The sequence below is a fragment of the Neoarius graeffei genome, chromosome 21, assembly GCF_027579695.1.
Source record: "Neoarius graeffei isolate fNeoGra1 chromosome 21, fNeoGra1.pri, whole genome shotgun sequence".
NCBI lineage: Eukaryota > Metazoa > Chordata > Actinopteri > Siluriformes > Ariidae > Neoarius > Neoarius graeffei.
In genome coordinates this window covers 51,492,533-51,507,914 of record NC_083589.1, presented here as the reverse complement: position 1 = coordinate 51,507,914, position 15,382 = coordinate 51,492,533, and the positions used below count along the sequence as shown (strand labels likewise).

The window sequence follows — 15,382 nt, the reverse complement described above, 5'->3', positions numbered from 1 at the left end:
ACTATTTAATAACAAATAATTCAGACCACTGCAGAGAATGAGTAATATGTATGCAAAAATGAACAAATGTATATCCAAAGATTGTTTTATTTCTCAAAATAATACTGTTGAGCCGGAAGCTCTGTTTTTTTTCGGTTCTGAAAAAGTCATTTTTCCAAATCGTGTAAATCCGTTAAGATTTTTTTTGGGGGGGGGGGGGCTCTCACTGTCTCACTCTCATAGGGCCAATGATTTTCTGTGATCGCGGAAAACAGATGGAAATTACGGAATTTTTATGGTGAAACGTTGCTCGCGTGTCAAAATGTAACTGCCGCAGAAGGCTTCCACCCAAGCAGACATGCCTTCAGTGTTGCCAGATATTGCTAAAGTTTTCCACCCCAAAATATGTTCAAAACCAGCCAAAAAGCACCTAAACCTGCCCAATCTGGCAACACTGCATGCCTTTCCGGTCAAGTGATTGTGATTGGCTTGTGGCACACCTAGCCAGCCAATGAGCTGCTTGTTTACAGATTCGCTCCCCGCGTCGCAACCAGAATGGCGACCGCTTAAAAGAAATGAATGCTCTGCCAGTGGCGAGTGTGGACGTTGCGTGACTTGCAGAAGATTGTCGCAGGTCGGCGAAAAAATGACTTACTAATAGATATAAAAAAAAATAAAAGTAATTTAAGTAAGTTTTAAAATGTAATTTAAATAAAATGTAAAGTATTCATAAATTGAAGTTTGGAAGCGCCTCTGTTTTTGGGCTGAGGAGAAGTTTGAAAGGGTGTACCGCGATTCTGCCTTGTATCGCGATACGGATCGTGGCTCTGCGTATCGCGATTTCGATACGCATATCGTTACAGCCCTAGTTTACAGGGCTTTCCCCTGAAAAAAATATCAGAGCGGCGCTACTGAGTCAGAGCCCAGCCTATAAGGGCTGGCCCAGCCCAGAGGGCCCTGAAGGCTGCTGTGGGGGTCCGAGGGCATGCTCCCCTGGGAAATTTTGAAACTGGAGGCTTCAAACGGTGCATTCTGGTGGCATTTAGGGCTGATTTAGGCACAATTCAACATTTTATTGCTGTTTTTTTTTTAACCTTGTCAAATATAAGGGGGCGCAATTAATAATTTTTTAATAATTTAATAATTTTACACAATTCAACATTTTATTGCTGTTTTTTTTTAACCTCGTCAAATATAAGGGGGCGCAATTAGATTGGAAAGGAAAACACTTCGTAGCACGCCTCTACATTTTACAATTCCAGGATGACTCAAGGTCAAATCTCACAACACCGCCATCTAGCAACCAGTGCTGAGATCGTGGAGTTCTGTATGGTTGTGAATGGCAGTCAGCACACGCAGCGAAACCCTTTTTCACTTCTGGGTTGAGTACCAGGATATTTGAGACCTATATATTAGAATATCTTCCTATTTCTATAGTTATTACTCATTTTCAGAGGGGAATGGGAGATATTTAGGTGCGGAAAGTACTCCGCATTGTTTAATTTGTTCTTGTTTTGTAAGTGACAGTGTGGCGCTGATGTCGCAGAGCACCCCATATCCACGCTTTGGGTGAAAGCCCTGGGCTTTGTTTACTGTGGCGAGCGTTTTTTGCGACTGTATGTGGTCTTTTGCTGTGACGTGATGCATCATTGCTTATTGGTCAGAGTTTCTTAGAAAAGGGAGCTTTTCACACACTGATAATGTGATCTTAGTGACCAAGTACCCTGCTAGCGTTTTCTCGTCTGCGTAGTGCACTCCTTGGAAATGTCTGTTTATTTTGCTCTCTGGTCCTGATGCACAAACGCCCCCAACCAACCAACCGAGAGGCTTTTCTGTGACTCGCACTGTCTGTTTGTTTATCATTCCGATCCTACAAATAAGTTTATTTCCTCACAAGTTGAATTTTTGCTGGAATTCATAGCTTGGATTTTTGGGCTATAGGCCCTCCGTGTTGTCATTGGTGATGAGATTTACTACTCGATCTCAAACACGCAGAGATGACTGCACCATTTGGAACGCTCAGGGGGAAGCTTTTCCACAGAGTCCTCTGACATTGTGTACAGCCCCGATTCCAAAAAAGTTGGGACAAAGTGCAGATTGTAAATAAAAACGGAATGCAATGATGTGGAAGTTTCAAAATTCCATATTTTTATTCAGAATAGAACATAGATGACATATCAAATGTTTAAACTGAGAAAATGTATCATTTAAAGAGAGAAATCAGGTGATTTTTAAATTTCATGACATTTAAATTTCAACACATCTCAAAGTTGGGACAAGGCCATGTTTACCACTGTGAGACATCCCCTTTTCTCTTTACGACAGTCTGTAAACGTCTGGGGACTGAGGAGACAAGTTGCTCAAGTTTAGGGATAGGAATGTTAACGCATTCTTGTCTAATGTAGGATTCTAGTTGCTCAACTGTGTCTTAGGTCTTTTTCAGGCTTTTGTCTAAACGGGGGAACAGGGGCGCTGCGCCCTCTTACTCTCGGCGTGCGCCCCCTTACCGACTCCGTGAAAACATCCCAGCAACACTACGTGACAATGTGTCTGATCATCAAATACGTTATAATTACCAGAGATGCACCGATTGACCGGCTGCCGATCGGAATCGGCCGATTTTCACGTGATCGGCCATGACCGGCGACCGGCCGGTCAAAATTAAAATATGCCGATTTTCTGCCGATCAAAACTTGTGTATCACATAGAGATGAAAGTGGAAATACTCGTAATTCGCAACTAAAAGGCTGCAGCTCCACTGGCAGCTTGAACATGCTTTCTAGTCCGATTGTGTTGCGCTTGCGCAGAACAGTGTCAGTCCTGCGCGCCTAACGAGCTCCGGTGCGCGCGCCGTTAACAACAACGAAATTCACTATATTTGGATATCCACATATAGTGAAATTATTTTTGTGCCAGATATTGGATGTGAAAAGAAGAAAACGTTTGTGGTTGTGTGAATTTCCCATTACAGGAATGTTGGCCTATTACCAAACATCTAGTTAGATTTGTACAAAGAGAGAAAGAAAAAAATGTCTTTTTGTTTGTTTTACAGCCTTGGTTGCACTTGATTCCATTGGAAATTACTCTACAAATACACATTTGACAAAGATGATAGAATGGCTATGGTATAAGTATGACTGGAAATTATTTTTGTATTTTGATACTGAATGAAGAAATGGGTTGTTCTATAAGGCACAAGTTTTCAGATCTAAACAGGCTTATGAAAGTGTGTTCCATAGCAGTAGGCAAATAATATATGAGGGGGAAGTTGGTTTTGTGCCAGATATTGGATGGGAAAAGAAAAAAATGTTTGTGTGAATTTCCTGTTTCAGGAATTAATGTTAATACCAAACATGAAGAAAGATTTTACAAAGAACAATGTCTTTTTGTTTGTTTTCAACCTTTGAGGTGTTAAATTTATTACTGAAAATCTGGCAGAATGTTCTATTAAAGAAAAGATAAAAAGAAAATAGTCTGTGTGTGCTGTGAAGTGGTTTGAAAAAATGAAATCGGAATCGGCCAAAATCGGTATCGGCAGGTCACACTCCATGGAAAATCGGAATCGGCCCAAAAAATTGCAATCGGTGCATCTCTAATAATTACTCCAAAAATATTCCAATCATAGTAGATACACCGCCAGACGGTGCAAAAACAATCCGAATTGGCGTTTTCCAGACTGAGGCGCCATGTTGTTTACTTGTCGCGGCTGCTCTCGCGAGATTTGACATGGGTTACATACAAGGTCAGCTGACTTGTAGAGCGAGATTTCTCGAGACTGAATGACCTTTCACCCACCAGCGCGGGAGCTTTTGACAGAAGTAGTTCGCAAGTTGTTTTTGTTGACACTTGGGCATTTAAAGATGTCATCCCGCGGCACGAAGCGGAAGAAAGCCAAAGACTGTCCGGGGCAGAAGATGATTACTTCTTTCTTTTTCAATGTTGACAGACAATTTGTTACAATTTCCCTCTTAGATAGCCTCAGAATGTCCCATTGGAGCATTTTTCAAAGGCTTTGCACGGCGGGGGGGGGGGGACAACTGGCACCATCCCCCCCCCCGCGCTTTGCTCCCTCGCCATGGTGAGCGCCCTCATACTAAATTTTTCTAGAAAAAAACCTGTTTTTTGTCGTATCTTCCGTTTTATGATGCGCCAAATGTTTTCTATGGGTGAAAGATCTGGCCAGTTCAGTACCCGGACCCTTCTTCTATGCAGCCATGATGCTGTAATTGATGCAGTATGTGGTTTGGCATTGTCATGTTGGAAAATGCAAGGTCTTCCCTGAAAGAGACGTCGTCTGGATGGGAGCATATGTTGCTGTAGAACCTGGATATACCTTTCAGCATTGATAGTGTCTTTCCAGATGTGTAAGCTGCCCATGCCACACGCACTAATGCAACCCCATACCATCAGAGATGAAGGCTTCTGAACTGAGCGCTGATAACAACTTGGGTCGTCCTTCTCCTCTTTAGTCCGAATGACACGGCGTCCCTGATTTCCATTAAGAACTTCAAATTTTGATTCGTCTGACCACAGAACAGTTTTCCACTTTGCCACAGTCCATTTTAAATGAGCCTTGGCCCAGAGAAGACGTCTGCACTTCTGGATCGTGTTTAGATGCGGCTGCTTCTTTGAACTATAGAGTTTTAGCTGGCAACGGCGGATGGCACGGTGAATTGTGTTCACAGATAATGTTCTCTGGAAATATTCCTGAGCCCATTTTGTCATTTCCAATACAGAAGCATGCCTGTATGTGATGCAGTGCCGTCTAAGGGCCTGAAGATCACGGGCACCCAGTATGGTTTTCCGGCCTTGACCCTTACGCACAGAGATTCTTCCAGATTCTCTGAATCTTTTGATGATATTATGCACTGTAGATGATGATATGTTCAAACTCTTTGCAATTTTATACTGTTGAACTCCTTTCTGATATTGCTCCACTATTTGTCGGCGCAGAATTAGGGGGATTGGTGATCCTCTTCCCATCTTTACTTCTGAGAGCCGCTGCCACTCCAAGATGCTCTTTTTATACCCAGTCATGTTAATGACCTATTGCCAATTGACCTAATGAGTTGCAATTTGGTCCTCCAGCTGTTCCTTTTTTTGTACCTTTAACTTTTCCAGCCTCTTATTGCCCCTGTCCCAACTTTTTTGAGATGTGTTGCTGTCATGAAATTTCAAATGAGCCAATATTTGGCATGAAATTTCAAAATGTCTCACTTTCGACATTTGATATGTTGTCTATGTTCTATTGTGAATACAATATCAGTTTTTGAGATTTTGTTAATTATTGCATTCCGTTTTTATTTACAATTTGTACTTTGTCCCAACTTTTTTGGAATCGGGGTTGTACAAAGCCATAGAACAGATTAAGGCTGGCTGTCATTCCACATTACCACACTAGTATTCTTAATGAGGCTTAATCTTATTTTGATTTAGGCTTGTCATTCCGGCTTTGAGGTTCGAGTGTGTCAGAAATGGCCCCTGGCGTTTTTGTGGGCGTGAAGAGGATGATGTAAACGTTAGACTATGACAAATGTAGCATTGTTCTGTTGCGCTCGCTAACTATTGTGATTGACAGTTAATTTGAGGGTGTGTGAGCATCTGTGGGTGGATGGGTTTCAGAGGTGGGGTTGTGTTACTATTATAGGGAGGGATTTTTGGGTTCGGTTCAAATCTCATTTGTTTATCAGAAGCGGACCAATGATGAATGTTGGCTAACCCGCTCCGCAGCTGAAAGAAAGCACGATGATGTTCTATGCACTAAGTGAGCTCCATGAAGACATGGTTTGCCAACACTGGACTGGAAGAACTCGAGTGGACAGTACAGAGTCCTGATCCCAACCTAACTGAACATGTTTTGAGATGAACTGGAACACCGACTGAACCCCAGACCTCCTCAGTGTAGATATATAGTTTGGTACGTTGATACCGATGGTAAACGAACGAGGATATGAATTCCTGGGAGTGGACAGGTTTGTCGCTATGACTAACATCTGATAAATTTGTTAACGCTGCACCTCGGCTGATGCGCGTAGTGCAGCAGGCAGTGGGATTCAGAAGCGTGAGCGAGAGAGACTATAGTATAGTCGCAGCACCATTATGCTCCTGATTTAGTGACTACGTTTACATGCACATCCAAATCGAGCTGCTGTCGGTAATCGAGCTGAAGGTCCCAGCAGGGTGCCAGAGAAATCCAATCCTACATGCACACAGTTGAAATCGGGCTATTGTGTGAGGTGCATTGTGCACCCGAGCCACAGGTGGCGCAACACGCCCCATCGTGTTGGTACACTTCCGGTTGTCGTCATGAAGAAGAGCTATTCAAGAGTGTAAACAAAGTTATCAGTTCCGTGTTCTCCTCCATTGCGCGTTTTTCTCCCGTCCATGAATTTTAATATATTCAACTCCTTAAGCTGAATGAGCATGAACTCTGTCTCCTCATTGCTCCAGAAGTGCACGTTTCTGCTTGCCTATGGCAGTGGGGGCGTGGTCAAGCGCCGGTCTGTGACAGGAGGGCGGAGCCAGGGAAGGTGAGTGGCAGAATCACTTCACCTGACCGTAATTAACCTGTGTTTGTGTGTCTTCCCAGTAACCGCGCCAGCGCTCGAAACTAACGGTGTCCCGACGTCCCGGGGACCATAAAAAATGTCATCGGGACACAAAACTATCATATCTGGGACAATCCCGGGACAATGGAAAAAATAGATCTAGAAAAAAAGTTCTACATTAATATTATTTACAAAGCCGTAACACATACATAGACATTCACCTAATTTGTCAATTGTAATTTTAAAACGTTAACAGCTAAAAATACATAGTAGCTACACTTTCGATGCACCTGCATCCGTAGGCTACAGAGCAGCGCATTCTGTTCTAGAATCTTCGGCCGGAGTCCGCATTATATGGACTTGGAATGGAATTGCTAGCGTGCACGCTGCGCCGACTCTTGCCAGAACAAAAATGCTTAAGTGGTTGAAGCGGACCGACCGCGGGGAAGAAACTGAAAGCCCAGACATAACGTCTCCGGGACCTTCAGGATCCAAAGTGTCATCGCCTGGTCTGCAGGCAACGCTAGCAACTGAATGAACTTAATGAGCACTGTTAGACACGTTATAAAATACAACAGGAATGATGTGGAGGATATTGACGGAAGATACTGTTCAACAGAATAAGTGAGTTTTCTTGGTGTCTTTCTAGTTCAGAAAGTTTAGTCAGTCAGCAGCACACCTAGTCTCGGACCTGGCACTATGCTGATGTTGCTAACATTTGCACCCACGTTTCGGCAGCGAAAGTTCATAAAAATGGATAACGGAAAGTTCATAAAAATGGATAACGGTCATGGTGAAAATAATAAGTTGGCCTTATAAGTGCCAACAGATATTCAAGGTATAAATAGATGAAATGAACATAAAAGGGGTCTTATTTTCAGCTAAAGTGTACTGCAGATGTAGGGAGTTGAAACATTTTCTGAATGAGCTAGTTGGCCCCTTTAAATAAACGGGTATCTATTCATACAGTGAAATCGCCAAAGTTTAATAAACTGAAAATGCAATAACTGTCATTTTGAAGTAGATGATGTATAGGACATGTGTCACTTGTGTTTTGTGACTTATTGTAAAAATGATATAAAGGGTTCAAAATCGCATAGTTACAAATATAATAGTAACTTCATATGATAATATTAACCACTGGTTATTTCAGAGAGGAAAAAAATGGGGACACTTGCTTCCATTCGGGACAATACAACACAGAATTCGGGACCACTGGGGGACACAAAGAAAAAAAGTTAATTTCGAGCCCTGAACCGCGCCCTATTTAAGGAGGCAGAGCAGAGGGGAGAGCTCATCCCGGGACTAGAACACCGTGTGTGTATGTGTGTGTGTGTTTCTCTCAAGAATAAAAGTAGGCTGTTAAACTGAAAAGTCTGACAATAAAAAGCCTATTAGTACCAGAAGCTTTGTCCTGCCGTCCTCTGTGCTCCACCCACACTTCAGAGAGCTCTACATCCACATTTTCTCTTCTTCGTTTGTTCCTCCTGACCTCTTCTGCTGCTCGCTACTACTGTTGTCATGCCGACCGAGGCTGTTGTGTTTCCCGCTTGTGGTCTCGTCACTTCCGGAAGTAGCTCGACAACTAGCTCGATAGGGTATACATGCACTAAGTAGCTCGGCAGAAATCGCATAAACTAGGTCGTGTAGCTCGATTCTGAGAAATCAAGTTCGGTTCAATTTCAGCCGAATTAAGGTGTATACATGGCATTTTGAACTTCGATTTCAGTCGAGCAACGGCAGAAATTCGATTCTCTCTATGTGCATGTAAACGTAGTGACTGTTTTGAAACACCAAGCCAGATGTGAGCGATAAGGCACTGTTGACCCCTTGGGAGCATTTTCACTACATCCTGCACTGTTGACACTTTGTGGTACTGAAAGCGTGGAATACCGAATCAGCAATGGAGGCTGGCAAGAGAAAAAGCTCTGATTTTGTTTAGATGAGAAAATCAGTGATGAGGAAGCTTCTTATTTCCTTTCCGGGGCTGCACGGTGGTGTAGTGGTTAGCGCTGTCGCCTCACAGCAAGAAGGTTCTGGGTTTGAGCTCAGTGGCTGATGAGGGCCTTTCTGTGTGGAGTTTGCATGTTCTCCCCGTGTCCGTGTGGGTTTCCTCCGGGTGCTCCGGTTTCCCCCACAGTCCACAGACATGCAGGTTAGGCTAATTGGTGGCTCTAAATTGACCGTAGGTGTGAATGGTTGTTTGTCTTTATGTGTCAGTCCTGCAATGATCTGGCGACTTGTCCAGGGTGTACCCCGCCTCTTACTCCTAGTCAGCTGGGATAGGCTCCAGCTTGCCTGCGACCCTGCACAGGATAAACAGCTACAGATGATTGATGAATGGGTGGATGGATGTCTTTTCTTTGTTTACTTGTGCCTTGAGGTTTATTAGGGCCCGAGCACCGAGCTGCAGGCTGTAGGCACAAAGCCTTATTGTTTTCAGCATGTTTTTCTTTTTTTTTTTTTTTCCTCCGTGCGCCAACTCGTTTCCAAGGCGCTTGTGATGCTTGAAAACTCAAGAATTTTGGCGCACTGATCAAATGTGCATAAAATCACAAAGTTACATTGAGCAAGGGACTGGGCGTGGTCCCGGAGCTCTATAGCGCCCCCGAGAATAAGCTGTGGTTGAGATGAAGTTGCTCGGATGGGCACAAGATTTGGTGTGATCAATACGCTTGTGAGACAGGACAAAGTTCACTTGGTTGTATTTGACTCTGCCGAACAGGAAGTCAGCCATGCTGGATAGAATGTGGGTATCACTCCCCTCCAGGAAACACGCGACACAAGTTCTTCAGTTACTGATGGATTTATTTTCTTCCTTTAATTTCATTATCCACCGTCGAACTGTTTAAAATAGTAACAACACACAGTCACTAGACAATTCTAACACCCAACAAACACCAGAAGGCATAATACAAAAAAAAAAACCACACACGTACCTCGCTGGCTGCATATCACTCAGAGGGAAATGAGTAAAACTTTCAGGCATACAACAAGATAAAACAAACTTTAGACTACGCGGCATAGCCGCTAGTCAGCTACTGGCTTCGTCCACTTCAGAGTAAGTGTGCAACAATAAAAAGGGTCCGTGTGAAACCCAACCCATGCAACGTCACATCCCATTAACATCAGATACAAATAACATGACAGCCAGTACATATTTCATCACAAATATAAAATACAAATATCAAATATGAAATAAATCAAAAGAAAAAAAAACACCACACAACCCCAGATATATAAGCAGCTAAAGTGGGCTTTTTAAACTTTCCCGTGTTGTTTTGAGGGGCTCACCATGGCTAAAAACTCATGGAACTTTTGCACATGCGTTTGTCCTCTGATATAATTTGAGTTGATGTGGTAAATCAGTCTAGGTGGGCTTCATTAACTCCATAGCGCCCCCTAGTTCAAAAATACAGATTTGACATCTTGGAAATATTCGAAAACTGAGGAAATTTCATGCACTTGTGAAAATGACGACACGCAACACAACAGAAGGTGGATTTACGTTGCATTCGTGGCCCAAGAATGTTCAAACTGCAAAGATTTGGATGCGTTTTGTGAGTCGTTCACGGGCACATTGGGCAGCTATGAAGGGGTCTCTCCTCTGCTCTGCGCGTTTTACTGAAGACTCGTATGAAACCTCTGATCTGTTGAGGAGCGTTGGCTATAAGCCTGTATTGAAAGAGGGTGCAGTACCAACAATTAAAGGAAAACTACAAGAAAAGGAACGCAAGTTCATTTCTCCCGGAGTGTGAGCCGGGGGTTGTTGCTAAAACCCGGAACGGGACGGGACGTGCTCAGGCAGTGACCTCCCCGCAGTTGTTGCTAAAACCGGTGACGTCCCGTCCTGGATTTTAGTAATTGCCTGAGCTGAGCAGTAATGGCGGAGTACTCCATATGGAGAATGAGTGGAGCAGCCGTCTGATTTCTCCGCTGGGCCATTGTTAAAAAATGAAATAGGACACAATGGAAAAATCAAGAACACACCGGAAAGATGAGAATAACGGCGGTGGTAAAAGAACAGCGACTGTACCGGCTGAAGGTCGCGTGGGTCTCTGCTGCGGCGCGCGAGCAACGGGACATCACTACCGCACCGGACGGAGCGCGAGGCGGGGGCGGGGCAAAATGACTGGCCGTAGATTCTATCAAAAGTTCGATCTAAATTGACCACAGTTGCAAAGTATTGGCCAAAAATACGCAAACACTACGAAATATGAAAGTAAGATGAAAAAGAAACAAACATTCTATTGCCTTATACTGCAAGACTAAAACAAAATAAAACCGTCAAAACTCACCTTTTCAAGGGACTGAGTACAGTTAAAGATTTATATGTTGGTCGGACCTTTGCTTCCTTTGAACATTTGAAAACGCATTCTGACATTCCCGACTCACATTTTTTTAGATATCTGCAACTCCGTAGTTTTGTCTCCATGCACCTTCCTTCCTTCCCATCATTACCAACAAATTGTCTTCTAGATAAACTGATTAAGATTCCTCCTTACATTAAGAAGACAATAGGAACAGTGTACTCTCTACTTAATATGGATAATTTGAAACCTTTAACAGCATTAAAACACAAATGGGAGGAGGAACTTAACACATATATCAGACACACAATGGCAGATTGCTCTTAAAAATATACACTCATCGTCAATCTGTCTAATGGCCCTTTTCCACTACCCTTTTTCAGCTCACTTCAGCTCGCTTCAGCCCGACACGGCTCGCGTTTCGACTACCAAAAACCAGCACGACTCAGCTCGTTTCAGCCCTGCTTAGCCCCTAAAACTCGCACCGTTTTGGAGTGGGGCTGAAGCGAGCCAAAGCGAGCCGAGTGAGGCTGGGGCGTGAGCAGACACTCCCCTGTGCACTGATTGGTGAGGAGGAGTGTCCTCACATGCCCACACACGCCCCGCGAGCACGCTGGGATCTGTAAACACCGTAAACCCGGAAGGAGAATAATTACGAATTACGAGAATTTCTGAAGCCTTATGCGCCTCGCCTCATCTATACGCTCTTGCCAGTATCTGTCCGCGTTGTCGGTGACAACAAGCCACAGCACCAAGACCAGCAACACTAACGACTCCATGTCCTCCATGTTTATTGTTTACTATTCGGGTCGTGAGACTACCGCTTAAAAGCTCACTGATGTCACTGTTTGCGCCGCCTAACGACATCACCTGACGTCCACCCACTTTCGCTAACTCCACCCAATGTGTCCACCCACTTCCAGCCAGCACGGTTCAGCGCGGTTGTAGTCGAAATGCAACTCCAACAGCCCCGCTCAGCTCGACTCAGCACGGCACGGCTCAGCCCGACTCAGCCGCGTTTGTAGTGGAAAAGCGGCATAAGACATACTGTCACTCAATTCAAAGTGGTTCATCGGTTACATTGGTCAAAAGCAAGGCTGGCGAGGATCAGATCTGACATTGACCCAATGTGTGACAGATGTAATACCGAGTCAGCTACACTATCACACATGTTTTGGAGCTGCCCTAAGCTATTTGAGTTTTGGGATTCAGTATTTGCGTTCTTGTCCAGAGCTTTAGAAGTTAATATTGAACCATCTCCAGTTGTTAGTATTTTTGGAGTAACACCTGAAGAACTTAGTATAGGCAACTGGGGCAAAACAGTTGTAGCATTTGCAACACTACTTGCCAGACGCATTATATTAAGGAAATGGAAAGACAAATCCCCACCTACTTTTCAACACTGGATTTATGATGTCATGTACTATCTGATACTTGAAGAAATTCGGTATCATATACAGGGTAATAACCTTAAATTCTGTCACATCTGGCAACCTGTCCTTACATTAGTTGAAAAGACAGATTCTAATGACATTGTAATGATATAAATCCTACTGTGAATGTGGTCCTCCTTTTAACTTGCTCTTTATTTACTTCTAGTTATCCCCTTTTTTTTTCTCTTTTCCCTATTTGAATGTCTATTTATAGCAGTGGGAAGTATCACTCTGTACGATATAATATGCACCACGTAAACCGCTGTGAACCTGCTGTATGTTGTATGAATGCTTTGTTTTGCGTCGTCTTGCTGGTTTTGTTTTACTTTTAAAGTGGTGGTGCGATAGGGCTGGGTGGGTCGGGGTTTGTTGTTGTATGTTTGTTTGTCTTATGTCAAAATACAATAAAAAGACTTCAGATAAAAAAAAAAAAAACCCTCACCTTTTCAGTGATAACGTCCGAACAGATCACCCACGTAACCGAGAGACCGCAAATGGAAGCACGATCAACTTCTAACTGTTGGAGTGGAAAATTCCATTCTACACATGCAAATTGTTAATTAATGTGTGTCCTTCCCCGCACACAAATAACACGCTACGGTAAAAAATAGACCACAACTCATTTTATAGCTCAGAAATTCATACAAGACCAGCTACCATCGTAACATATTCTGTAAGAAACATATTCTATACCTAACGTTCAGCTTTCGTTTTAAAAAACAAAATCGCAGATTTTTATACGGCGTAGTGATTTAAGTTACTACTCTTGGTGAGGTAGTGGCCTTGGCCCTGAGGCTTTCCGTTTAGATCAAAACACATTTTGACACGTATTGGTTTTGGGTCTGCGGAAAATGGAGTTACAACGGTGATCTCACATTTTGCATGATGTTTTATTCCGGTTATGATTATTCTGTGAGCGCAACAATCCTTAGGTGTATAAAGTTACAACTTAAAATGCAATTAGTGATAACTGTAGACTTTTCAGTGGACTACAACCTTTTTAAGGGAATGCGATGTAGTCAACCATTTATCGTGTCCCAGATCAAGCCGCCATTTTTCCACAAATTTGCAGAATTTTTGCCAAATTCTGAATATTCACATCAAAGATTTAGTTTTATCTGTATTATTTCTTTCATCATTTTATTTCAAATTAAAACAGACATTCAAAACCGTGTCGTTTATTGACTGTGAGTATATTTAGCGGGGTACCCCTACAGTACCCTAGCCTGGGAAATCCCATGCTGCTTTGCACAATCGTTCCGATCTGAAAAGACAGCATGGAAACTATGGTCTAAAGGCTCGCCTGAGTTAGGGAGCCAATCAGAGAGTGGGGAGGGGTGGAAAGACGGTGACGCGTACTACTCGACAAACGGAAGCTTGTAGTTTATTTGGGACTGTTTACGGATCGCATTTAACATGGCGGCGAGCGATACGAACCAAACCAGCTTCTCTCATATTTGTCTTGCACAAACGGCAGTAATCGTTCGGTGCCATTGTTTTCCTATTTTTATTTTGCCTTCTCTTTCTCTTTCCTTCGCCTCTTCGTCTTCTTCGTCGCTCTAACTACGTCACCGGGTACAACTGCCATGATTGGCCATGGGCTACGTATTCGCCAAATGATAGACATTCGCAACGTCCAATAAACGGCCGTTGACAATCGTAAACCACACCTCCCCTACGAGAAATTCAATAGGCGGATTCCAGACCATATTTCACTTGTGATATGGTCTGGTGTGAACCAGACGAACAGTACCCAGTTTCTGAGACGGACCCATATATAAACTAGACCTAGTTGCAGGAGTTAATTGGTGTTATTCAAAAAGAACCGTGACTGTGAAACAGCCCCTAAAGTGATGCCATTTGCCCCTTTTCCACCAAAGCAGTTCCAGGGCTGGTTCGAGGCCAGTGCTTAGTTTGGAACCGGGTTTTCTGTTTCCACTGGCAAAGAACTGGCTCTGGGGCCAGAAAAACCGGTTCCAGGCTAGCACCAACTCTCTGCTGGGCCAGAGGAAAGAACCGCTTACGTCAGCGGAGGGGGCGGAGTTGTTAAGACCAACAACAATAACAAGACCGTGAAAGATCGCCATTTTTAAGCGACGAGAAGCAGCAGCTGTACAAACGCGAAGTCATTTATTATTATTGTTGTTGCTGCTGCTGCTTCTTCCGTGTTGTTTTTGCTTCGATATTCGCACCAAGGTTTATGCAAATGTAGCGACGTAACTGACGTATACAGCGACGTAATGACGTGGCTTCCCTTAGCACCGTGAGCTATGGAAAAGCAAACTGGTTCTCAGCTGGCTCGCAAGTTGAACGAGTTGTGAACCAGCACCAGCCCCGAACCAGCCCTGGAACTGATTTGGTGGAAAAGGGGTAATTGACGCTTAGCGTATTGCAGCATGACCTCTCGCTCAGCCCATGCCTTTCACATCAACACCTAATGCATTCCTGGAAACAACACGTACACACTAACAGCGTAGGCTTGTGTACTATTTCCTGTGATCAATCGGTAACCATAATCCAGCATTTATGTTGAAATTCCTCTCCGCCTTTAGGCAGTTCCTGCCCATTCTTTCATTTTCTCTCACCAAGATCATGTTCTCTTTCACAAATCTGCTCACGTACGGTATTATAATCTAGTGATATGATCCCCACAGCACACCTACTCTAATACATAGACATGAGCTCACTTCTTTTTTTTTTTTCTCCCCCTCTGAACAATGTTCAGGAGTTTTGTAAGGATGTTGCTCGACTGCAGGTTTGTAAAAGAGGCTTCGGTTATCAGCTTGGGCCACAGTATTTGTGAAACGGCGAAAAGCACCGGTGTTTCTACTTCTGAAATATCTTATTTTATTTTTTTCCATGCTTCAGTCTTCACTGTTTTCTGTTCTATTCCTTCTTGTGTGTTTGTTCTTGAGGGCTGCTCCAACTTCATACACATCACTACAAGCGTACAATCCTAATCATTTTTTACGTTTGTACTGTATAATGCTGTAACTGCCACTGATCGACAGCTTATGCCGCTTTTCCACTACCAACGCGGCTGAGCCGTGCTGAGTTGGGCTGAGTCGAGCTGAGCGGGGCTGTTGGAGTTGCATTTCAACTACAACCGCGC

General features: G+C 43.5%; 1 protein-coding gene across 1 annotated transcript in view; it reads left to right on the top strand.

The window, feature by feature from the left end:
- The window catches only part of net1 (neuroepithelial cell transforming 1), a 129,688-nt gene that overhangs the window by 21,505 nt on the left and 92,801 nt on the right, over positions 1-15,382 (top strand). The window lies entirely within an intron of this gene.